Here is a 27,003-nt window from a genome sequence, read left to right as displayed (position 1 = left end):
TATAAAATAAAAACTAAAGTAAAACTAGAAATGCATGATGAAGGAAAACTAAAACTAAACAGAAGTAGAAGTAAGGTCAGAAAAAATATAGAAATAAAAATTAATATAAAAAGGCAAAACTATAATAACCTTGGTACTCTGGGGTCTTTGAAAGGAAGAGACATTAAAATATTTTTATAAATTGCAGAGATTCTATCTAAGTCTTCAAGACTGATCAATAATCCGTCTGGAATAGAACAAGGTGGAAGATGAGGAAAATTGGGCAGGTTGAGATTATGAGAAGTTGTATTTGAAGCATAATACTCCTTATGAGAAGGATTTAGGAGTCATAGTGGACTCTAAGCTATCAACATCTTGACAGTGTTCAGAAGCCATTAAGAAGGCTAACAGAATGTTAGGTTATATAGCACGGTGTGTGGACTACAAGTCCAAGGAGGTTATGCTCAGCCTTTATAATGCACTGGTGAGGCCTCATCTTGAATACTACTGTATGTGCAGTTTTGGTCTCCAGGCTAGAAAAAGGACATAGCAGTGCTAGAAAAGGTCCAGAGAAGAGCAACTAGGCTGATTCCAGGGCTACAGGGGTTGAATTAGAAAAGGAAATTAGGAAAGGGAATTAGGAAAGATTAAAAGAACTGAGCCTATACAATTTAAGCAAGAGAAGATTAAGAGATGACATGATTGAAGTGTTTAAAATTATGAAGGGAATTAGTAGAGTGGATCAAGACTTTTATTTTAAAATGAGTTTATCAAGAACACATGGGCACAGTTGGAAACTTATTAAGGGTAAATTTCACACAAACATTAGGAATTTTTTCTTTACACAAAGAATGATAGACACTTGAAATAAGCTACCAAGCAGTGTGGTAGACAGTAAGATGTTAGGGACTTTCAAAACTGGACTTGATGTTTTTTTGGAAGAAATAAGTTGATAGAACTGGTGAGCTTTGTTGGGCTGAATGGCCTGTTCTCATCTAGAGTGTTCTAATGTTCTAATATGTCAGTTATATTTTTATGGTCAATAAGTTTATTTCCATCTATGTTGTTAATTGCTGTTATTGCATTATGGACTTCCTGATTAAGGGCTAAAATCTTACTGTCCTTTTCTCTAATTTCATAATAATGATGTTCGCAATTTAAAGATAAGCTGTTCCATTACTTCAGTAGTCAGGAGGTTAAATTGTGATTGCAAAACTTGTCTTTTCCTATAGAGTGTCTCATTTGGAGACCTGTTGTATTCTAAATCTATTCTGGTAATTTCGCTGATTAACTCAGATGCCTTCTTGGTTTCCAGTTTATTTTTGTGAGAAAGATGTGAAATAATCTGTCCTCTTAAAAATGCCTTCAGAGTTTCCCAGAGTATACCTGCTGAGACATCTTGAAGGTTTCTTCCTTTAATTGCCTGGTAAAATAATTTCTGGGTTGTTTATTGTTTTCTTCTAGTGTTTCAACTACAAAGATATCACTAACAATAAATAAAAAATGACATAGAGTAAACATGACGCTGTCTTGCACACCAGGCATTCTGGTTTGGCAGACCCTGGCGTGACCTCAAGTTGGTTCCCAAATGCTTTTATTACATTCAAGTTTCTGAAAATAAAATAAATAAACAAATAAAGGTGTTTGAATACCTGATAATATCAATCAACATACAACAAAATTTATTTATATAGCACATTTTCATACAAATGATGTAGCTCAAAGTGATTTACAAGATAAAGAAAGAAAAAATATAAAAAATAAAGATGTAAAAATTAGATTAGGCAATAGTAAGTAACAAAGAATAAAGTAAAGTCTGATGACCAGGAGGACAGAAAAAACAAAACAAACAAAAAAAACTCTAGAAGGCTAGATAAAAAAAAATCTGCAGGGGTTCCAAGGCCACGAGACCACCCAAGCCCGCACTGGGCATTCTACCTATCATAAATGATCTAAATCAGTCCTCATGGTTTTCGGACTTCACATGGAAGAATTACATGATGATGGTCATGTGGACATCTGGCCTTCAATCCATCAATGTATGGGCTATATTGTGCCTTGATCAGGTGGTGGTGGCATTGAAGGCTCTCTCACCAATTATTACGAGATTATTTAAGACTTTGTACCATAAGCATATTTTAAAGTCAATTCTAAATGGCATGGGTAACCAATGTAGTGACATCAAAACTGGAGCTTGGATGTTCTTTTCTTAGTTAAGATTCAGGCAGCTGCATTCTGCACTAGTTTCAACCAATTGATGTCTTTTTTGGGTAGTCCTCGGAGGAGTGTGTTACAGTAACCTAGTCAACTAAAAACAAAGAGTGAAGTAATTTTTCAGCATCTTGCAAAGTTATAAGGGGTCTAACGTTTGCTATATTTCCTAAATCAAAAAATGCTGTTCTGGTAATCTGAGTAAAATGTGATTTTAAGTCAGAGTCAATAAGGACCCCTAAATTGTTTACCTCTGTCTTGATTTTTAAGCCTAATGGATCAAGTTTATTTCTAATATCCTCACTATATCCTTTTTTTGCCAATCACAAAGATTTATGTTTTCTCCCTATTTAGTTTGAGAAAATTACTACTCATCCATTCAGTAGCACAAGTAAGACATTGTGCCAGTTAACCAAGAGATTTGGGGTCATTAGGTGCTATTGATAAATACAGTCCTGTGTCATCAGCATAGATTTGGTAGCTCATGTTATGCCCCGAGATAATCTGACTTAATGGAAGCATGTAAACTGAAAAGAGAAGCGGACAAGGATAGATCCTTATGGAACACTATATAGAATATAATGTATATATAATGAAATACAAATACCACAACTAACGAAGAACTTTCTACCTGTTAAGTAAGACTCGAGCCAATTTAAGATATTGCCAGAGAGGCCCACCCACTGACTAAGGTGATTTATAAGAACATTGTGTTGTATGGTATTAAATGTTGCACTCAGATCTAAGAGGATGAGAACAGATACATGGCTTCTGTCTGCATTAACCCATAAATCATTTATTACCTTAACAAGTGCAGTTTCTGTACTGTGATTTGCTCTAAAACCTGACTGAAACTTGTCAAGAATAGCATGTTTACTCATTTGATCATTTAGCTGCGTAATGACTGCCTTTTCTAGGATTTTCCTTAAGAAAAGCAGGTTAGAAATGGGTCTAAAATTGTCAGAAACGGAGGAGTCAAGATTATATTTCTTGAGCAGAAGTTTAACAACAGCAGTCTTAAGACAGTCTGTGAAGACCCCTGTATCTAATGATCAATTTTCTATGTAAAGCACACTATCAATTAGCATGCCAGGTACTTCTTTGAAAAAACTTGTTGGTTTTGTGTCAAGGATGCAGGTGGAGGGTCTCAGTTGAGAAATTATTCTAAATAGATTGGGAAAATCTTTCTTGGTGAAAGAATTTAATTCACTTAAAATTGAATAGCGGGACCTAATAGGATCAGTATTGGGTGGATGTACTATATTATTTCTAATATCATTAATTTTGCGATTAAAAAATATAGCAAAAGCATCAAAAGTTTCACTAGAAGTTTTTTGGGGGCATTCCATTGAGTGACCTGGGTTTAGCAAGCAATCAACAGTAGAAAATAAAACTCACGGATTACTAGCATTGTTATTTATAATTTTAGAGAAGTAGCACTGTCTCTTCAGGCAGACTTTGTTGTTGTATTCTGTTTTTTTAGCCTTCAATATTTCATAGTGGACAATCTAGTTTTTCTCCATTTACGCTCAGCTCTCTGGCATGTTTTCTTTAGATCAGACACTCTTTGAGTCTTCCATGGTCTAACAGTGCTGGAGGATTTTTTAAACTATCTTTTCGGGAGAGACTATGTGAACAGCAGCTCTCACTTTAACATTAAAATTTTCCACCTTAATATTTATATTATTATCACTATTGTAATAAGCACTACAAACCGACTGGTTGCTTAAAATGTTAGTCAACTTTGAAGCTGCAGATGAATCAAAGAAGCGTTTTTTAACAATACACTTGTCATTAATCTTATCTATCAGTATTTCTATATTAAATAGTAAGAGAACATGGTCTGATAAAGCGCTATCCATGATCTGCCTCACATTCACTTTTAATCCTTTAGTAATCACTAAATCCAACATGTGCCCCTCTTTGTGTGCTGGCTCAGATCAAAAGTGTGCAGGAGATTCATGAATTCTTTTGCAGGAGATTCATGAATTCATTTTACAAAGATTAAGAGTGTGCAGAAGATTCATTAATTCTTTTCTGCAGGAGATTAATGAATTCTTTTTACAAAGACTTCCTTAGGCATTGCAACCATACCATCAGGGAGGCTCAAGCCTTTATGGGGTCCTAAACAGAACATGATTTGGGGGCCCCCCACTGCCTTGGCGCTGCCAAAACTACTGTTGTCAATGTCTGATCATTCACACACCTACTATAAATTCAACACACCCATTTTTGCACTTTTATTAGTTGCTGCTATTGCTTACATTATACTAATGTCAGCCTGACATATTTTCACCCTTCTGTGGTTTTTAATCTCAAAAGGTATTAAACTCACCAAAGTAGTCTTGTGTTAATCAATCCATCTATTATCCAACCCGCTATATCCTAACTACAGGGTAACGGGGGTCTGCTGGAGCCAATCCCAGCCAACACCAGGCGCAAGGGAGGAAACAAACCCCGAGCAGGGCTTCAGCCCACCGCAGGGCGCGCACACACACACACACACCCACACACCAAGTACACACTAGGGACAATTTAGGATTGCCAATTCACCTAACCTGCATGTCTTTGGACTGAGGGAGGAAACGGCTTGTGTTAATGAGTACTTTAATATTCAAAATGAAGGTTTCTTAACCCAGTCCACAGGTTCCTCTAGACAGTTCAACTTTTTTTTTCATCCTAATTCTCAGCACACCTTAAGCAACTGTTCAGTATTACTGATTGCTTGGCTCTGTTGTAGAGGGGAGTTAGAATAGAGCAAAAAGTTGGACTGTCTGAGGGGGCATGAGGACTGGGATGAAAACCCCTATTCAAAGAGATACAGTACTTTGAGTACAGTACAGTGATAGTTGTATACTGATTGTGATGTGTTGAAAAGTAACCAAATAAACCTGTAGGCCATGTATTTAATTTAAACATGTTAAACGCTTTAATTGCTTTTTGTTAAATAAAATTTTCAACATGTAAAAGTGCAGAACAACTATCAACTTTAAATGAAATAAAATAAAATAACTTATTTTAAAAATAAAAATGCAACCCAAAACAAAGACAACATCAAATAAATTAAATACTTAAATAATGACATAAAATGAAAAGATGAACCTGTAACAACATTACAATAACTGTTCAAGAAATAGTTGACATAGTCGATGCTGTTCTAAACTGACGCATCTTTTAAAAAAATTTATATGTAGACTTAACATTTTATTTTTAGAAAATGAGTCTATGCCATACATTGATTTTATGATGACACATATGTGTTTATATCCTTGACTGAACTGAATAATGCTATTTAGCAAGTGATTATGGTGAAATGCTGAAATTTGTCATGTAGCATACCTTTACCTTGCTGTTTTTTCTCACCTTCTATTTTCTTCTTCTTTTTTTTCTCTGCTCCAGAAAGATAGGTCCTTTTCGGTGACATAACTTTTTTGCAACTTTTCGACGCAGAGAAGACTATGACCTAATGTTAGTCTGACTGATCGCATTTAATATAATGTCCTTTACAGTGCGCATTCATGCACATGATTCATGGGACCAGCTCACTAAAGCTTAACATAACATTGTGTTTTTGTGTGATTACTGTAGACATAATATATCACAAAATTTTAATATGTTCCCTTAAGATTATAAAGGTCTTTCTGTCATTTTTTCCCATTTCTTTGTCATGTGGCCAGACTGCTTCACTGAGGGGCCGTAATACATACTACAATTAATGAGAATTCAGATGTGAATCTTGTACGCTAAATCCAAGAGACACGGATCCATGCCAGATTAAAACATGTCAAGATTTATACATCACACTTTATGTCCAATATAATGCAGAATTACATATATTTTAAATTTAAAATGCAGCGATTTTTCTGTATATTCCAGTTAAATTGCATCATACAGAAATAGGAGAATAACCTTTCATCTGTGCCCTCCAAACTATTTCCTCGTTTCAACAACATGATGAGAGACCCGAGAAGTAGCTTACCTGTGCTGTAGTTAGATAGCTGATTGAAGTTGTTCTTTTGGTGAGACATTTTGTTGAAAATGACACGGCAGAGTCGCCATGAAAGGTGACATTATGCCTTGGAATATTTTTTCCTGCTCAAAGAAGAAAATGAAGGAATTGTTATTTGGACTTGAAAAACAATGTCGTGAGAATGGTAAAATAATTATTCATTTTCTTCAGGCTGGTGAAAACGTATAGACAACAAAAAGGTCTGTCGTATCAGATGACCAAACCAGTTAAACTATAGATAGCATTTATTACATGCAGACACTGCTACAACACCAGTTTGTGTTTTGTAAGAATTTATATATAAACTGTTTGTGTTCCTTGAAATTTACTGCTGCTTCTTTTCATGTTTTGCAAGTTAGAACCTTGTAATTCCAATAATAATAATATATATATATATATTTTTAAAATACAGTGGAACTTCGGTTTACGAGTAACTTGGTTTATGAGTGTTTTGCAAGACGAGCAAAAATTTGTAATAAATTTTGACTTGATAAACGAGTGATGTCTTGCAATACGAGTAGTATGGATACACTTTGTCTGCTGAGCGTCATGTGATCACAACTGAGCTGATGGTTCTTCTCTCTCTCTCCTTATCTCGCTCGCTCACCCAGCGCGTCTCTCTCTCTCTCTCTTTATCTCGCTTGCCCAGCGCGTCTTGCTCTCTCTCCTTATCTCGCTCGCCCAATGCATCTCTCTCTCTCCTTATCTCACTCGCTCACTCACCCAGCGCGTCTCTCTCTCTCTCTCTCTCTCCTTATCTCGCTCGCTCGCTCACCCGCTCGCCCAGCGTGTCTCTCTCTCTCTGGCAATCGTCTCCTATTCTCCGTCTGAGTCTGTGTGCCTCACTCATATAGTCAACATCTGTTTACTACAGCATTGTGACTGTGTGTGCGCTGTGAAGTGCGAGTCCCCATCTTGCTCCCCAAAACACGAAGCTGAGTCTCAGTACTTTAACACCAGCTTTATTCAGCTTGAAACAGCAACAGCGCTGTTATTTATTGTACCGGGATCTTTATAATGTTATTGTATGACCCATTGACGACAGGCGCTTATAGCATATCTGCGATCTTTTTGGATGCGCTTATATGGCGAACTGCTACAGCGCTGGGAGACTGCGATTGCTTTGGGACGCTCTTCGCGTGTTGTCCCGCTGGTGGAATCCCACATGAGTTTAGAAACTCACCCCAGCCATGATTCTTTTTAAAGGCAAAGTGCAGGTTAATTTGTATTATGTATTTTACTTTATATTTTGTATTAATCGTTTTTATATGAATAGTTTTGGGTTGTGGAACGAATCATCTGAGTTTCCATTATTTCTTATGGGGAAATTCGCTTTGATATACGAGTGCTTTGGATTGCAAGCACGTTTCCGGAACGAATTATGCTCGCAAACCGAGGTTCCACTGTAGTTATCTTCTGAGACATTTCAAGTGCTCTAGGGCACCCTCTGGTGGCGTTGGGGGCCCTAAGCAGTTTAGTTTGCTTATGTCTGCATACCATAACATCTTTCTATTGTTGGAGGGGGTTTTAGAAGAGGGCTGCAAAATCGCAAATTCATTGTTTTGGATCTATAAAGCTCTCCTTTGCTAAGGAGTTATGGGATATACTTAATAACGGAAATAATTCAAATTGACACAGCACTATGCAAAGTTAGCATGTCACTGTAAACAGCAGATTCCATACCTTTTTGTAACAATTGAAGTATATAGAAAACTGATCTGTAAATCAAATAATGATCATATTAACATAATTAATAAAATGGTGAAGATGGTGGCAGTATTGTGTTTTTGAGAATTTGGTTTGAAATGATTTCAATGGGCATTTATTTATTTTTATTTTTCCAAAATTAATTGACTCAATTTTAAATTTTTTGTTTTGGAAATTTGTTTTTTTCATTTTTATTATTACTCATAAAATTACAATGTTTCAATTTTGTTAGATATTTTTCAGGTCCTCAATCATTTTGTAGATTTTCCTCATGGATGCTGCCATGTTGTTTATAGTTGTTATGGCTATTGTTGTTGCAATCCGTACCACAAAGTGGCAAAAATAAGCGACACATTAAAAAGCTAAAAAGTCGACCCAATTCAAACAAGTCCAATTACAATCCAAGGCAAGGTCCACAAAATAAAAGCAAAACAATCCAGTGAAACTGAAAATCCCAAAACTACTTAGCCTAGTTTAACTTACTCTTATTCTCCACAAGTGGAAATTTGCTTTGATCCAGTCGGAAACATGCAAAAACACATTCCTACATACACACATACATAAATTATGATTTAATGATGTATTTATATACATAAAAACAGAATTCTATAATAATTACATATTTCAACAAAATTAAAATTACATTATTTAAAAGTTGTAGTACAGTCGGTAAAATACTGTTTCTACATCTATTTGTTTTAAGTTTTGGCTGTAGGTATCGCTTCATAGAAGGTAAAATTTGGAAACTATTCAAGCAGTTTGTCTGGTCCTTTGTAGTCTTATCTGCTTTTCATTTTGCTGTTTTGCTATATAATTCGTGTAGTACTAATTGTAATTTTCCACAAAGAGCAGACCCCAATTGAATTATTTACATAAGCATATTTTTGTTAGTCAGACAGACCCTCATACCAGGACCATAATTAAAAAGTCAGTACTCTCTCAAAATGGTGTGCATAATAGTTCTGTAAAATACTAGTTGAAATGTTAATTTTCCTCAGCATTCTTAATCGACAGTTGTGCTAATGGCATTTTTGTTAATATATTGCATGTTTTATTGCTTAATTAGAGGTTCTGCTCCTGGCACCTCCTCTGCATCCCCTTAGCCTCTTCCACAAAATGTGACACATTGTTGGAGGTGTCAGTCAATGCTTTATCATCTGCAAACTTGAGAGCTAAATAATCGCTGTCAAGATCATTTCAAGATGTTAGTATATTGCTAGATGAAAGTATAGGGGTGGACACTGTGTCTTGTGGAGCTCCTATTGATGTACAATAGACTATAGTAATATATATTGTCAACCTTAACAAAATGCTCCTGACTGAGGAGAAAGTCAATGCTTCATAGGTTGAAAAGGTCTCCACATGTAAGATCAGTAATTTATTGTAGGTGATATCAGGTTTCATGTAGTTAAAGTCTAAGGTAAAGTCAATAAACAGTATTCTCACAAAGGAGTGTGGTTTCTCCAAATAAGTAAAACTGGTATAAAGAACAGTCAAGATTGCATTCTCCATTGAAGAGTTCTGTCTGTATGCTAACTGCAATGGTCCCAAAGAAGAGCCAACCTGTAAAGTAAGACAAACACAAACCAGACACTCCAGACGTTTTACCAAGAGTGATGTTAAAGCCACTGGAGGATAATCATTTAATTCAATAGGGCAGTTATTTTTTGGAATTGGCTGGATTTCAGGGCTCTTCCAAAGCTTTGTCACTCTGTGCTCTTAATGGAAGCAACTGAAAAGATGACACATGATTACTGAGATAACTCCACTGCATTCTTTAGGGACCCTTCCCTTAATTAGATATCTTCCTGGAGCTTTGTAAGGCTTCACATTCCTCAGAATGTTTCTTACCCCTCTCACCTCTCAACTTACTTACTAAGGAAGATCTTTACTCCACAATACCACAATACCAAACACAATGCTGATTTGGAGAAACTGACCCTCTGCCTAGAAAATGTAGGCAGAGAGCAGTCCTCCAGATTAATTGCCCCTGGAACTCCATATAAAGGGGAGGTAGTAAAAAAAAAAAATTATCTATAAATAAATATAAAACATATGTATTAAATAAATAGTAAACAAAGCAACATTCAATGCATAGCACAGAAAAGGACAAAAAACTTGAAATGACATAATATGCATAACAGGTGTGGAGACATACTGTGTTTTACATATAATGCAAGACAAGTTCTTCCCAAAATTTGGAATTAGTAAGAAATTAAAGCAAATTCCACTGTTGGTACATAAGGTGATAGAATAAAAGTTGCAAAAGGAAAAAGAGCTGTATAAGGTGTACAAGACTAATAACTATGCTACAATAATAATAATAATAATACAATGCTAATCACAGGGCATATGACAGAATGAGAGCAACCATTAATAAGCATATTAGGAAGGCTAAAAGGTAGTTAGAGAGTAATATTGCAGGTGAAGCAAAGAGACTTTTTCAGTATTTTACTAGTACTAAGGTGCTGTACCGTGTTAACCATTGTGAATGTAGTGAAAAGTAAAGGAAATTGACACCTTTTATTGGATAACTAAAAAGATTACAATATGCAAGCTTTCGAGGCAACTCAGACCCCTTCTTCAGGCAAGATGAAGAAGTGGCCTGATTTCCCTCAAAAGCTTGTATATTGTAATCTGTTCAGTATTTTAGTAGTAATAATGCAGTCAAGGAGGAGTTGAAATGTATCAGGAACAGTAAGATTAAGTAGGAATTAAATATGCACTATATGGACAAAAGTATTGGGATTACCTGACCATTACACCAAAATGGACTTCAATGATATTGCATTCAAATACATAGGCTTTAATATGGAGTCGGTCCCCCTTTTGCAGCTATAATTGTTTTCACTTTTTGTAAGGCTTTTCACAAAATTTTGGAATGTTTCTGTGGGAATTTGTGCTTGTTCTTTCTGTAGAGCATTTATGAGGTCAGGGCTCTGTGTGGGCCAGTCAAGTTCTTCCACACTCTTTAAACCATGTCTTTATGGACCTTGCTTTGTGCAATGGGGCACAGTCATGTTGGAATAGAAAAGGGCCTTGCCCAAGCTGTTTCCACAAAGTTGGAACCATAAAGTTGTTCAAAAATTTCTTGGTATGCTGAACCATTAAGACTGCCCTTCACTGGAAGTAAGGGGCACAGCCCAGACCCTGGAAAACAGCCCCACACCATTGTCCCTCCTCCACCAAACTTCACATTTGGCACAGTGCATTCAGGCAGTTAATGTTCTCCCAGCATCTGCCAAATCCAGACTCACCCATCTGACTGCCAAACAGAGGAGCATGAGTTGTCACTCCATAGAACACATTTTTACTGGTCTACAGATCAGTGGCAGCGCGCTTTACACTATACCATCCAATGCTTGGCATTGGACTTGATAATGTGACTCTTGCATGAAGCTTCTTGGCCTTGCAAGCCCATTTCATGAAGCTCCCACTAAACAGTTTTTGTGCTTACATTAATGGCAGTGAATGTTTGGAACTCCTTCACTATGGAATCACCTTAATAGTTGTTGACCCCGCTCTGTGACTTTATGTGGTCTTCTGCTTCGTAGATGAGTTGCTGTTGTTCCTAAACACTTCCGCTTTCCATTAATACCAGTTGCAGTTGACCATGGAATATCCAGCAGGGATAAAATTTCACAAACTGTCTTATTGCAAAGGTAGCATCCTATCACAGTGCCACACTTGAAGTCACTGAGCTCTTCAGAATGACCCATTTTGTTTCAGAAATGTTTGTAAATGGAGACCGAATGGCCAGGTGCTTGATTTTATGTTCCTATGACAATGGGCCTGATTGAAACATCTGAATTCAATAATTACAATACAATACAATACAATTTATTTTTTGTATAGCCCAAAATCACACAAGAAGTACCGCAATGGGCTTTAACAGGCCCTGCCTCTTGACAGCCCCCAGCCATGACTCTCTAAGAAGACAAGAAAAAACTCCCAAGAAACCTTGGGAAAGGCAATTCAAAGAGAGACCCCTTTCCAGGTAGGTTGGGTGTGCAGTGGGTGTCAAAAAGAAGGGGGTCAATACAATACAGTACAATACACAGAACAGAACAAATCCTCAATCTATAGTAATAAAAGGCAAAGCCCTCACTGACTCACTCATCACTAATTCTCCAACTTCCCATGCAGGTGGAAGACTGAAATTTGGCAGCCTCATTCCTTACAGTTTACTTACAAAAGTTAGGCAGGTTTCATTTCGAAATTCTATGCGTAACGGTCATAACTGGAACCTAATTTCGTCCATATACTGTATATGGCCATAGCCTGCAGCTCGGTTGCCATTTGAGGTGGAGTTGCATCTCACATCATCACGCCTCCCACGTAATTGAGTGCCTGCCCATATAAGGTAAATATTCGCGGGTGAAGGACTGTGCTTAGCATATTCATAAGTGCAGCTATGCGGAAACCCTCCCTCAGCGAAAGTGCGAGAGAAACTTTTAAGTGCTAAATTAAATTAATAAAAAATTAAATAAAGCCATGGACAAGTTTAATCCGATGATTGTGCTGCTTCCAGACATGTATTTTCGTATTAACGCATTTAACCAATCACATTTCAGCCGTCATTTGTTGCCAGGCAGAGGGGCCTTTACAATCCGTTCTGCAGGCCCTCTAACACAGAATAAATGTTGATTAAACTGTTGCTTCAACCAATCAGATTTTGAGTTGGTGTCAGTAGGGCCCTCTAGCAGGCGTACGGCAACGCCACCGTATTCAGACCCATTGATTGGATAAAAGCTGATATGAGGAACTCTACGAGGCCACTGAATGCACCACAGGTGCTCCGAGCACAAGATCCTCGCGCGCACTACTGCCAACTCCATGGCAGGATTCTGGACAATATTATTTGCCAGACAAAGACCAGATTTCAAGACCATGAAAAACTGATGTTTGTCACGCTCCTCGACCCCCAGAAGTTTCGGGAATACAAGAAAAATTTCCCGCATGCAGCCTTCTCCAGTTTAACACAAGAGCCACGTAGCAGTTTTTGATCTGTCTCGGCTAAAAACAGAACTGACTGTAATGTATGCCATGGATGATTTTGCAGGAAATTCTCCCACTGATCTCCTTGACTTCCTTCATCAGAAAAATCTGAATGAGAGCATGGGGCAGCTGTACACATTGTTATATTTGGCAGTAACCATTCCCGTGTACACTGCTTCTGTCGAGCGCACATTTTACGCCCTAAGGTGAATTAAAATTTATGGCAGAAATACGACAGGGCAGGTTCGACGTTCAGAATTAGCTTCGATGGCGATAGAAAGGGACTTTTTGATGGAACTGAAGCTCACGGATAATCTGTACGACATAGTAATTGAACTGTTTGAGGAAAGAGAGGAGGATGGATTTTGTTTACAAATAATCCGAGTTTTTGGTGAGTAAAATGTTGCGATTTTCCAAAATAATATTGCAAGTTTATGAGTTATTATTGATGTTTTTTTGTGTGTCGTGGCTGTAGCTGCAGTATAAAGGAACTTGTTGACCCCTGGTTTGTCTATTCAATAAAGGCATTTATTGTGGCTACAGGAGTTATCTATCTGCGATGCAGCGGCTCTTTATACTGTATATTAAGATGGTTTTTATAACCATAAATTAGATTTTGAGGGGCGGGTTGATTCAGACGGAGCACTACTGAAGGCCTAGGTGTGAAATGCACGGTCCGCCACTGGGATGATACGTAAATTTGATGAACATTACAACCCGAAAATAAACTAAACTGTAGGGAGGTTCAGATTATACTTCTCCCAGTGCGTCTCTCTAAATCCCCCGTGCGGGAACATTATCATAAGGCTTAACAATCTTATTGTGTAGTGAACACTTCGATGAATGAAACCTGTTATCTTTACAACGGTTGAAAAACATGGAACGTAACTTCAAAACAACACGTCCTCCAAATACGAACCTGATTGAAAGAAATAATGATAGTTAAATCCTTGATGACAGCAACACTCATAACAGTGACAAAACAGGCCCCCAACACAACCAGGGGGGACGCCCCCTCGCGGTCTGGAGGAGGCACAAGCCCTCCTCCGGTCCTCCTGGGCGTCCCGGCCGGATGCCACAGTGTATATGTATATATATGTGGATGATGTGGATGTATCTGTGTTTGTGTATATATATATATATGTGTGTATATGTATATATATGTGTATATGTGTGTGTATATTATATATATATATAACGACAGCAACACTCATAATAGTGACAAAACAATTACATTGACAATCATGTTACGTTATTTTTAAAATGTTTCCTTTTCTTTTTCATAACTTCTTTAACACACTACTTCTCTGCTGCGAAGCGCGGGTATTTTGCTATATATATTGTCACACACGTGCGCATGGGAGGCAGCTAAAGGGCTTGAGTGAAGGCAGTTCGGAGGCATGCCGGGGTGTGGCAGAGTGCACTGACTCTTTTTCTCCCTTGCCTGTAGACCATCCCCGGGGGATTTCAACTGGCTCTCCTGACATCACTTCCGGGACTGAGCCAATGGAAGTCGGCCACACCAGCTCCAATCCCTCTGATGTCACCTCCGGCTACAAACCAATGGTGGAAGACCACGTGCCAGATCCATATGACCTCACTTCCTGTCTTCCCCTTTAAAACCTGCCCCTTTTCCTTTGTTTCCTCAGACTTGTTTTGGACTCGGTTGTATGCACTTCAGTGCTTTGTGTTTGAGAAGAAAAACGACTTTTGCAGCCAGGATACCACAATATACGGGTGGCTGCCCCAACTCTTTATCTGTCCATGTCTCGTTCTTGTGACAATATATATACTAGCAAAATATCCGCGCTTCGCAGCAGCGAAGAACTGCCTTAAAATTTTTATTAAGAAGAAAATTAAACCTTTTTAAACTGAGGGAAAATATACCAATAATTATTTGTTAAGGATCTCTTTGTATACCACATTGTCAGTTCGGCCCTCCAGTTGTAACATGACCAAGCTGTGCGCTGAGCTTACTCTTGAGCATGCTACGTACAGTTGGCCATGTGAAAAGTAATCTTGTCTGATATCTCACAGCTTGGATTGCTTCTGTCATAATCGGTTTGAGTTTCATGGTTTGTTTCAATTACGGCAGTATTTGCAGGACTTGTGTTGAAGTGACATTTGGCATCTGTCAAGTATTGTAAGTCTACAACCAGTTTCATCAATAACTTTGCATCCAGCTTTTGAGTTTAAACATTCATAAACATCAAAGTGTCCACTACTGAAATCGTCACCTGTGAATCTAAGATGTTTAAGAGACATTGACGGTTGTCGAAAGGTGTAAAATATTTGGCCATTTCGGTATACTTGAAAGCAACAACCGAATAATTCAGCGGCAGCCATCAACTCACATTCAGAACCATAAGTGAAGGGCTTAAGCATTTCACTCTTTTAGTGCTCCTGCGTAGTATAATTATCTCCTGTACCGTCATCAGTCCACACCTTGAACCTGTCCCAGTCATTCAATACATAAGACACAATGTTCCTCCGGATATCAAGAGTGAGCCTGATATGGCCATGCAATATGTAACACAGAGAATGGAAAAGGCAGGTGCCATCTCCGGGCATGGAAACCACTCGGTAAGTGACAGTTCTTTGATCGATGATGATCACCTCGATAGACATGTTAATGGGGGTATGGTTGGAATAATAAAGGAAATGGGTACCTGAACAATGTAAAGTAAGTCTAAAATACCTACACAATAACTATAATCGTAATAAACGAACAAGAAAACAGTGGAGAAGCCATGGATTAAATAAAAAGGCTGTAGTTATCAGCAGGGAGACATGAATCCCGTGGCGAAGCAAGGAAGGGAATGTAGAGACCGAAGCGACGGACGGCCTTATATAGGCAGGCAGCCAACAACGTGGGAAGCGTTGGGATGGGGGACCCAACGCCGCCTCACACGGTGACCGAGCTGCAGGCTATGGACGTATATATGTACGTAAGTAGGATTCAGTTAGCGTTGGGAAACCGCGTACCAAATTTCTTGAAGATGGACCCATAAGTAACAAAGACCGTTGAAAAGTTCAATATGGCGGCCGACAGTGGCATCATACCACCAAAATAAGTATGTACATCGGTTTTGGTTAGCGCAGGAAAGCCGCCTACCAAATTTCGTGAAGATGGGGCCATAAATAAGAAAGTTTAACATGGTGGACGTTGTCGACCGTTATGACCATTACGCGTAGAATTTCGAAATGAAACCTGCTTAACTTTTGTAAGTAAGCTGTAAGGAATGAGCCTGCCAAATTTCAGCCTTCTACCTACACGGAAAGTTGGAGAATTAGTGACGTTGGAAAGTTCAATATGGTGGCCGACAGTGGCGTCATACCACTGAAATAAGTACGTACATCGGTTTCAGTTAGCGCAGGGAAGCCACCTACCAAATTTCGTGAAGATGGGGCCATAAATAAGAAAGTTCAACATGGTGGACATTGTCGACGGTTATGACCGTTACGTGTAGATTTTCGAAATGAAACCTGCTTAACTTTTGTAAGTAAGCTGTAAGGAATGAGCCTGCCAAATTTCAGCCTTCTACCTACACGGAAAGTTGGAGAATTAGTGACATTGGAAAGTTCAATATTGTGGCCAACAGTGGCGTCATACCACTGAAATAAGTACGTACATTGGTTTCGGTTAGTGCAGGGAAGCTGCCTACCAAATTTCATGAAGATGGGGTCAGCCTTCTACCTACACGGGAATTTGGAGAATTAGTGACGTTGGAAAGTTCAATATGGTGGCCGACAGTGGCGTCATACCACTGAAATAAGTACGTACATCGGTTTCAGTTAGCGCAGGGAAGCCACCTACCAAATTTCGTGAAGATGGGGCCATAAATAAGAAAGTTCAACATGGTGGACATAGTCGACGGTTATGACCGTTACGTGTAGATTTTCGAAATGAAACCTATTTAACTTTTGTAAGTAAGCTGTAAGGAATAAACCTGCCAAATTTCAGCCTTCTATCGACACGGGAAGTTGGAGAATTGGTGATGAGTGAGTGAGTGAGTGAGGGCTTTGCCTTTTATTAGTATAGATATATATATATATATTGTGAACCCGGCCCGGACACAGACAGGCGGACATGTTGTAAATCACCACCACACGTTTATTTACAAATATATTTACAAATAATATGGTCACTAAGACCCACAGTCCATAAGTGCACAAACCCCAACACAGTCCTGGCCACTCAAATGCCTTTCTTCGGGCCGACTCCACTCTCTTCTGCCTTGTCCTTCTTCCACCTGACTCTAGCCTCGAATGAAGGGAGACGGCCCCTTTTATACAGGACCCGGATGAGCCCCAGGTGTTCCCGGCATTCCACCTCTAGCTACGCCCCAGCGTGGTGGAAGTGCCGGCTGTCCTCCCGGCAGCTCTCCGGGTGCCGTCCTAATTCTTCCCCCCAGCACTTCCGCCACACCAGGAAGTAACAGGTCCCCAAGGCATTGGGGCGCCTCCTGGCGGTGACCACGGGCCCCTACAGGGTGGAGCTTCCATGCCCTGTACCCGTGGCCCCCAGAGCAACCAGGAAGGCGACCCCCACGTGATCCAGGGTGGGTGCAGACCCACATCCGGTCCCTCATGTCGTCCCGGCCGGGTCATGGCCTCTGGCATCCCTGACAATATATATATATATATATATATATATATATATATATATATATATATATATATATATATTGTAATAAATAAAGAGTCTTTCAAAATAGAAAAAGATTTGGGGATCATCCCCATATATTGTCATCCAGACAAAATGAAATAAAGGTTGATTCAAAGTGACTTTCCAATACAGAATGAATGAATTACTGCAACAAAATGGTGTTTAAATAACAGATTGTATGATGGGAGAGGAAATGGTTGGCAGGAAGTGACGATTGGAGGCGGGACCACGGAACCAACGTCATCGTGAGTAGACTGAAGTAGTTGAGTGTGGAACCGGAAGTGATGTCATCGGAGTGGAACCGGAAGTGATGTCATCACGGCCATTTTGGAACTGAAAATGGGTGGATTTATTTTTCTTCCAGTTTTCTGTAGGTAGAAAGAGATTCAGGTAAGTACACGTGATAAACCCTTGTCTCACGAGATTTCACTCACCTTTAAGCTCTTTGACTGCCTCCAACTTGCACGTGTGTGACATGACGCCGCCCTAAGCCCAGACCCATCAGGTCGGGTGACCTGCAACGAGAGGTCGTGAACACGGGAGAGAGCATCTGCGTTGGCCTGCAAGGAACCCTTACGATAAGTAACGCTAAAACGATATGGTTGAAGATCCAAAAACCACCTATTGACGCGAGGATTCGACTCCCGATGAAGGGACATCCACTGTAAAGCGGCATGGTCCGTCACCAGAGTAAATTCCCGCCCCAATAGGTAGTACCTCAATGATGTGATAGTCCACTTAATTGACAAGGCCTCTCGCTCCACCGCAGCATACTTCGTCTCACGGTCCAGCAGTTTCCGGCTCAGATACATAACGGGGTGTTCAGCACCTTTGACACATTGGCTCAAACGGCACCCAGTCCTGTGGCCGATGCATCGGTCTGGAGAATAAAAGGAAGAGAAAAGTCAGGGGATTTCAATAAAGGTGCTGACGTAAGGGCCAATTTTAAGTCACGAAATGCTTTATCTACTGTCTCATCCCATACCACTTTTATAGGTGCCCGTTTCTTTGTCAAATTAGATAAGGGCATAGAAATTTCTGAGAAATGTGGTACAAAAGGACGATAGTAACCAGCTAATCCCAAAAATGCTTGTACTTGCCGCTTATTTATCGGATGGGGCCAATTTATGATGGCATCAATTTTAAGACATTGTGGTTTCACGACACCCCCACCCACTAGGTAGCCCAAATATTTGGCTTCTCTCAATCCAAAGAAACATTTCTTTGGATTAATAAGAAGCCCTGCTGCTGCCAGTGTGGAGAGCACCATTTTCACCTGCCATACATGATCCTTCCATGTGCTGGAATAGATGACAACGTCATCTAGGTAGGCGGCACAATAGGAATTGTGGGGCCGTAGCAGTGTGTCTACCAGACGTTGGAAAGTAGCTGGCGCCCCGTGCAAACCAAACAGGAAGGACCCGGTATTGCCAATGTCCGCTGGGAGTGCTAAATGCGTTTTTTTCTTTTGCAGAATCCGTTAAGGGAATTTGCCAATACCCTTTTGTCATGTCAAGGGTAGTTAGGAATTGAGCGCTTCTAGTCGATCGAGCAGATCATCCACTCGCGCATCGGAATCGCATCAAATTTGGAGACCTGATTGAGTCGTGAAGTCATTACAGAACCTCCATGACCCATCGGGTTTAGAAACTAGAACAATTGGACTAGACCAAGGGCTATAGCTTTCTTCGATAACCCCTAAATCCAGCATTCACCTAATTTCTAACACCACTTCCGCTTTCTTTGCCTCCGGGAGTCTGTATGGTCTCTCCCTGACAATCACTCCAGGGTCCGTAATAATATCATGCACAATCAACGCAGTACTTCCAGGTAATTCATCCACAACCTCAGGTACAGGCAAGATAGCCGTTTCGAGATCTTGTCGCTGTTCTGGTGTCAAATCGGAACCAAAATTAAGCTTAGCACAGGACATAAAAAGTGAACTGGGCTGTCCGGAGGAGGGATCGGGTTTCCTTCCATGGTTTCAGCAAGTTGATATGATATACTCTTTCGCTCGGTCGACGATTAGGTAGTTTAACTAAATAATCAACGAGACCTTTTCTTTCTTTAATTTCATAAGGTCCTTGCCAATGAGCTAACAATTTAGAATGGGAGGTTGGGACTAATACCATAACACGATCACCCGGGACAAATTCGAATGGTGGTGTTTCTATTATAATAACGTGACTGTGCTGCTTGGCTTTTCTAAATTCTCTTTTAGGATAGGTCTGATTTTCTAGTCTATCGCGTAATTGCGATATATTCAAGAATATTTGAAGTAGGGAGTACCTCCTCCTCCCATCCTTCTTTTAACATGTCCGAAAGCCCCCTGGGTTGCCTTCCATATAATAATTCAAAAGGAGAAAACCCTGTTGATGTTTGAGGAACTTCCCGATAGGCAAACAAAACGAGAGGAAGCAACTGATCCCAGTTTCTTCCGTCCTCGTTAACTACCTTGCGTAACATCTGTTTTAATGTCTGATTAAAACGTTCAACCAATCCATCAGTTTGGGGATGATAAACCGATGTTTTAGATGTTTTATCCTGAGTAATTTGGCCACTTCCCTGAACGTTTCTGAAGTGAAAGGAGTCCCTTGATCTGTTAAGACCTCCTTGGGGATCCCAACACGCAAATATCCCTACCAATTCCCGTGCGATATTTTTGAATTAGCTGAGCGCAACGGAACAGCTTCTGGAAAGTGAGTGGCATAATCTACTAGAACTAAAATATATTTAAAACCTTTTAACGAGGGTTCTAATGGACCAACGAGATCGATACCAACTCGTTCAAACGGGATGTCAATAAGGGGAAGGGGAATAAGAGGAGCTTTAGACCTTCTGGGTATCTGGCGAAGTTGACACTCCGGGCATGAAGTGCAAAATTGCCTGACCTCCTCATTAACTCCCGGCCAATAATAACAGAGTTTTATTCTCTCCAAAGTTTTTTCGGAGCCTAAATGGGCTCCTAGAAGGTGGGCATACGCTAACTCACATACCTTTCGCCAAAAAGTACGTGGGATTAACAACAAAGCCCGCACTTCACCCCCGTGTTCTGCCACTCTATATAATAAATCATTTTGAATTACAAAGAACGGCATCGGTGGCATGGGATCAAGGGTTGTATAACCCTTGGTAGATACTACTGCATTTCTAGCATTTTTTAAAGAATCATCATTCCATTGTTCTCTTTTGAATGATGATGGAGTTAATAGGAATTGTGCTGTTAAGTTTTGAATAGGATCTATTTCGAGTTCAATGGGAGGGGCTATTGTCTCTACGCCTTCTGCGTCGACTGTATTAGCTCCCGCAGAGGACGAAGGGACATCATCTCCATCCATCTCCATTCTCCATCACTAAGCCCAAATTCTTATTAGATGCAGTTACGTTACTACCGCTGTTAATTTTATTCCAATCTCTTCCTAATATGACTGGAAAAGGGGGATCGGGTAATACAGCCATGGCCATACTGGTTATTTTATGATCTACTGAGACCACACATCTGGCTGTTTTGTAATATTTGATGTCCCCATGTATACACTTTAGACTAGTTTTCCCTTTAGTCCACTGTTGCGGTAATACGTAACGGGTAGCAACAATGGAAATGTTACTCCCGGAGTCAAACATTGCACTTACCTTTCTGCCATTTATAATAACTGCACCAGTATATGGAAGAGACAGAGGGTTAGTCACGGTGGCACAATACCTTTCTCCCCTTACTACTGAGCAATGCATAGGCTCTTAGGCACAGTTCAGGGACAGATGTCCGATCTCCCCACACTTGTAACAGCAAGGAAGACCGGCTAGTCTGTCCCTTCTATGAACGGCAGGTTCGGAATTAATGAATTACTGCAACAAAATGGCGTTTAAATAACAGATTGTATGATGGGAGAGGAAATGGTTGGCAGGAAGTGATGATTGGAGGCGGGACCACGGAACCAACGTCATCGTGAGTAGACTGAAGTAGTTGAGTGTGGAACCGGAAGTGACGTCATCTGAGTGGAACCGGAAGTGACGTCATTGCGACCATTTTGGAACTGAAAATGGATGCATTTATTTTTCTTCCAGTTTTCAGTAGGTAGAAAGAGATTCAGGCAAGAGATTCACGTGATAAACCCTTGTCTCGTGAGATTTCACTCACCTTTAGGTTCTTTGACTGCCTCCAACTCACATGTGTGTGACAATATATATATATATCAATCAATCAATCAATCAACATTTATTTATATAGCACATTTTCATACAAAAAAAGTAGCTCAAAGTGCTTTACAAAATTAAATTTATGAAATAAACGAACCACACGCTGTGGCATTAGCCGACTTGCTGACCAACCACAAGCTTTACCTAGTACGTAACCACCCATACACTCGGATTGTGATTCAGACTATGAATGCCTTGGAATGTAATTACCCTGATCTGCATATTGTCAAATAAACAAACCACATGCCGTGGCACAAGGTAAGAGGCTTTGCCTCTGACGCTGATGCCCGAGATTCGATTCCCGAAAGGGAGTGCAGTGAGTGTGTACGCCTGATGAGCCCAGAATTACGGCGAAACACGTGTCGCGTACTCTTTGTAATATTTAACAGTAAAAAATATTTCAACCATATATATATGTGTGTTGTGGACTTGGACCTGGACACACACAGACGGACATCATAAGTTCCACCACACACCATTTATTTACACTATTTACAAGTCCATATATGTGCACCACAAACCCCAGTGCCTCTTGCACCGCTCCGCCAATGTCCAGGCCTCACAGTCTTTGTGCCTTCCTGGCCGCCTCCAGTCCTCTTCCTCCAGCTCCGTCTCTCTTCCACCCGACTTCCGCTTTTTACTGAAGGGAGGTGGCCCCTAAAATAGGAACCCGGTTGGGCTCCAGCTGCTTCCCGGCACTCCTCCGTAGACACGCCCCAGTGTGGCGGAAGTGCCGCCTACGCACCTGGAAGCCATCCGGGTGTCCCCTGTCGTCTTCCCCCCAGCACTTCCTGGTGTGGCGGAAGTGCTGGGCTCCAGGGATATTTAGGCACCAGGGCGCCGCCTGGTGGTGGCCACGGGTCCCTACAGGGCTGGGCTTCCAAGCCTTTTACCCGAGGCCCCCAACACAACCAGGGGGGACGCCCCCTCGCGGTCTGGAGGAGGCACAAGCCCTCCTCCAGTCCTCCTGGGCATCCCGGCCGGGCTCCAGCCCCGGCCGGATGCCACAGTGTATATGTATATATATGTGGATGATGTGGATGTATCTGTGTGTGTGTGTATATATATATATATATGTGTGTATATGTATATATATATGTGTATATGTGTGTGTATATTATATATATATATAATGACAGCAACACTCATAATAGTGACAAAACAATTACATTGACAATCATGTTACGTTATTTTTAAAATGTTTCCTTTTCTTTTTCATTAATTCTTTAACACACTACTTCTCCGATGCGAAGCGCGGGTATTTTGCTAGTACAGTATAAAAATAAAAATTTTAGAAGTACAGAGTAGAATTTAACAGTAGAGGATATCACATAATATGATTTGGATTTGTTTAGAGTCCTGGAAAACCTCATTAATCAAGCTGCTTTCCTCATTTGGCCATTCTATAGCTCTTTCCCATGATTCCTGCGATCCTCCATCAGGGATGACTTTACCTTAGGCAGGCAAAACAACTTGTCAGGTGGGCCGTGGCACCAAGTGCCACATTTGAGTGCTGAGAATAGAAACAGAATAGGTGAGGGTTAGTATCCAATTATAACTATCATGTCACTTATGTTTTAGTGCTAATGACTAACAACAGAGATGCAGTATGTACAGTAAATCAGCAGCTCTACTCAGGATAAGCAAAACTGAAGTAGCAAGTCTTCAGCCAGGATTTAAAAGCTGAGACCAAAGGGGTATCACTTATAGTAGCAGGCAGACCATTGCACAGTTTAGGGGCCCTGTAACTAAAAGCTCAACCTCCCACTGTTATTTTATTAATCCTTGGAGTCATAAGCAGACCGGCATCTTGAGATTTAAATGTGTGCTCTGGTTTGTAAGTCATAATAAGTTCAGACAAGTAAGCCAGACCTTCACCATTTAATGCTTTATATGTTAAAAGATTAAGAGATTAATTAAGAGTTGTGTCCTAATACGTTTTTCCATATAGTGTATATTTATATATTTTCATATATCCATCTTCTATTATCCTTATGTTATAAATACATTTTATTAATTTGCTTATTTCAACAAGCATGTCTGGGTTATTTGGGAAAGTAAGTCTTTGTTGATGTTTTGAATCAAAACAGAGAAAGTGAAAGTGTTAATGTAGACTTTCGCCGATTTATGAACCTTGTTCATAAATTATACAGATCTCTTCACATTTCTGATGTCCCACCCAGAAAGTGAATCAGAGATCCTACACCCCATTAGCTGCATTAATTTGCCATCCTGGGTGGCTATCTTATTGATTATTAATCATTCAAATCTTTACAGTGGCATTGAACATTTGGTTCTAGGTAGGACACAGCCCTAAATTTGCAGTGTAAAATCACATACTTGGGTTAATTTAGTACATGTTAGTGGAAACTGTGCCCAATTGGGAAGACACACAATTGGAAATGTAATATAGTAGTGTTGAAGACAGCACCTCCAGGCTGCTTATGCATTGTCATGTGCTCATACTTGAGAGATAGATTAAGGGCTTTGGTTAGCTGTTGACACTTTTTCCTAATGCCTTCTCCCTTCCTCTCTCTGACGTCACTTCCGTCGTACACTCTCCTGGACCCTCTCTTTCCTGTCTGGAAGCCATATTATCAGCAGTTCAGCCATCTTTGAGTTAGATCTGTTTTGAACTCGGGACTGAAATGACATTTTTCCCCAACTTGTTGTGTGTTTTTGTTTTATACGAACCTTCAATTATATGGGGTTACCAGCGTTGTTGCCCAGTTTTTTCACATCGTTGTGTTTCCTTTTACATAATAAATATGTTGTTCAAAATTGTCAAAGCCACTGAAAAGCAAAAAAAAATATTTTGCACCCATTAGTAGTAAAACAAACATTTGAAGGATGCAGAGTAACTAATTTGAACCATATTCAAACACCAAATGCCAGCGAGATTTGTTTGCATGGTGGTTGAGGGGAAGCAAGAGAAAAATAATAAGTAACAGTGTTCAGGAACATAAACAGCTATTTTTGAAAAAAAAGTTAAGTTAATTGCACTTATTTGAAAAAATACATTCTATATAAATTTTCATTTGTTTACATACCTGTAGTGGAGTAATGCAATAGCTAGTATATGAGGTGATTCATATTTTGTATGCCTTTATTTGTAAGACAGACAAAACAAATGTAATATTAGATAGTGATAAAGGGGGAATGTTTTGCATTATTGATGAGAATAGCTGAGCTTTGTTGTTTTACTACGCAACCCCCAACCCCCCTCTCACTAGCCTTTATGACTGATACAGGATGTGAAAATTACAGTGGCTAGGTGATGCATGAATCATAGTAGCTTGGCAAGGGTGACAGTGTTTGGACTTAGAGTCTATAAGCCATCTGTACCACAGCACCCTGCTGGCTTGTGATTTGTGGTAAGAATAGTATAAGGTTGGTCACCTCGGGCCTTATGTATAATGAATGCCATGTGTACAATTCAAACTAAAACATGGCATACAGAAAAAACTGTAAATGTGCAAACACAAAAAAAATTCAGATGCATAAAACTGTGCGTAAGCAAAGTTACATGCACTTCCCCTTTATAAATCCCAATGAACATTAATTTTAATGCACATGCACGGATCTACAGCCCCAACCTGACTCCTATCAGAATTTTGTATTTCTGAATATGCAAATCAATATAAATAGCCACATGTTTTCAGTGTATTGTTAAAACAAAATGGCAAAAGCATGTGGAAAAAAGAAGAATGTAAGCAAATGCGAAATTTCACTCAAGTCCTAAAAGTTGATAAAGACAAACCAGTTAAACAAATGACACAAAAACATTATACTTGGTTATTTATTTATTAAGGAAAATGATTGAATATTACATATTTGTCAGTGGAAAAAGTATGTGACCCTTTGCTTTCAGTATCTGGTGTGAACCCCCTTTGCAGCAATAACTGCAAGTAAACTTTTCCGGTAACTTTTGATCATTCCTGCACACCGGCTTGGAGGAATTTTAGCCCATTCCTCCATATAAAACAGCTTCAACTCTGGGATGTTGGTGGGTTTCCTCACATTAACTGCTCGCTTCAGGTCCTTCCACAACATTTCGATTGGAATAAGGTCAGGACTTTGACTTGGCCATTCCAAAACATTAACTTTATTCTTCTTTAACCATTCTTTGGTAGAACAACTTGTGTGCTTAGGGTCATTGTCTTGCTGTATGACCCACCTTCTCTTGAGATTCAGTTCATGGACAGATGTCCTGACATTCTCCTTTAGAATTCTCTGATATAATTCAGAATTCATTGTTCCATCAATGAAGGCAAGCTGTCCTGGCCCAGATGCAGCAAAACAGGCCCAAACCATGATACTACCACCACCATATTTCACAGATGGGATAAGGTTCTTATGCTGGAATGCAGTGTTTTCCTTTCTCCAAACATAACACTTTTCATTTAAACCAAAAAGGTATATTTTGGTCTCATCCGTCCACAAAACGTTCTTCCAATAGCCTTCTGGTTTGTCAACGTGATCTTTAGCAAACTGCAGACGAGCAGCAATTTTTGTTTGGAGAGCAGTGCCTTTCTCTTTGCAACCCTGCCATGCACACCATTGTTGTTCAGTGTTCTCCTGATGGTGGACTCATGAACATGAACATTAGCCAATGTGAGAGAGGCCTTTAGTTGCTTAGAAATTACCTTGGGGTCCATTGTGACCTCTCCGACTATCACACACCTTGCTGTTGGAGTGATCTTTGTTGGTCAACCACTCCTGAGGAGGGTAACAATGGTCTTGAGTTTCCTCCATTTGTACACAATCTGTCTGACTGTGGATTGGTGGAGCCCAAACTCTTTAGAGATGGTTTTATAACCTTTTCCATCCTGATGAGCATCAACAACTCTTTTTCTGAGGTCTTCAGAAATCTCATTTGTTCGTGCCATGAGACACTTCCACAAACGTGTGTTGTGAAGAGCAGACTTTGATAGATCCTTGTTCTTTAAATAACACAGGGTGCCCACTCACACCTGATTGTCATCCCATTGATTGAAAACAACTGACTCTATTTTCACCTTCAAACTAACTGCTAATCCTAGAGGTTCACATACTTTTGCATATGTAATATTTGATAATTTTCCTCAATAAATAAATGACCAAATATAATATTTTTGTCTCATTTGTTTAACTGGTTTCTCTTTATCTACTTTTAGGACTTGAGTGAAAATCTGATGATGTTTTAGGTCATATTTATACAGAAATATAGAAAACTAGCCAACCCGCGGCGTAC

Source organism: Polypterus senegalus, chromosome 5, assembly GCF_016835505.1.
Source record: "Polypterus senegalus isolate Bchr_013 chromosome 5, ASM1683550v1, whole genome shotgun sequence".
Classification (NCBI taxonomy): Eukaryota; Metazoa; Chordata; class Cladistia; order Polypteriformes; family Polypteridae; genus Polypterus; species Polypterus senegalus.
Note: the sequence above shows the minus strand (reverse complement) of the source record.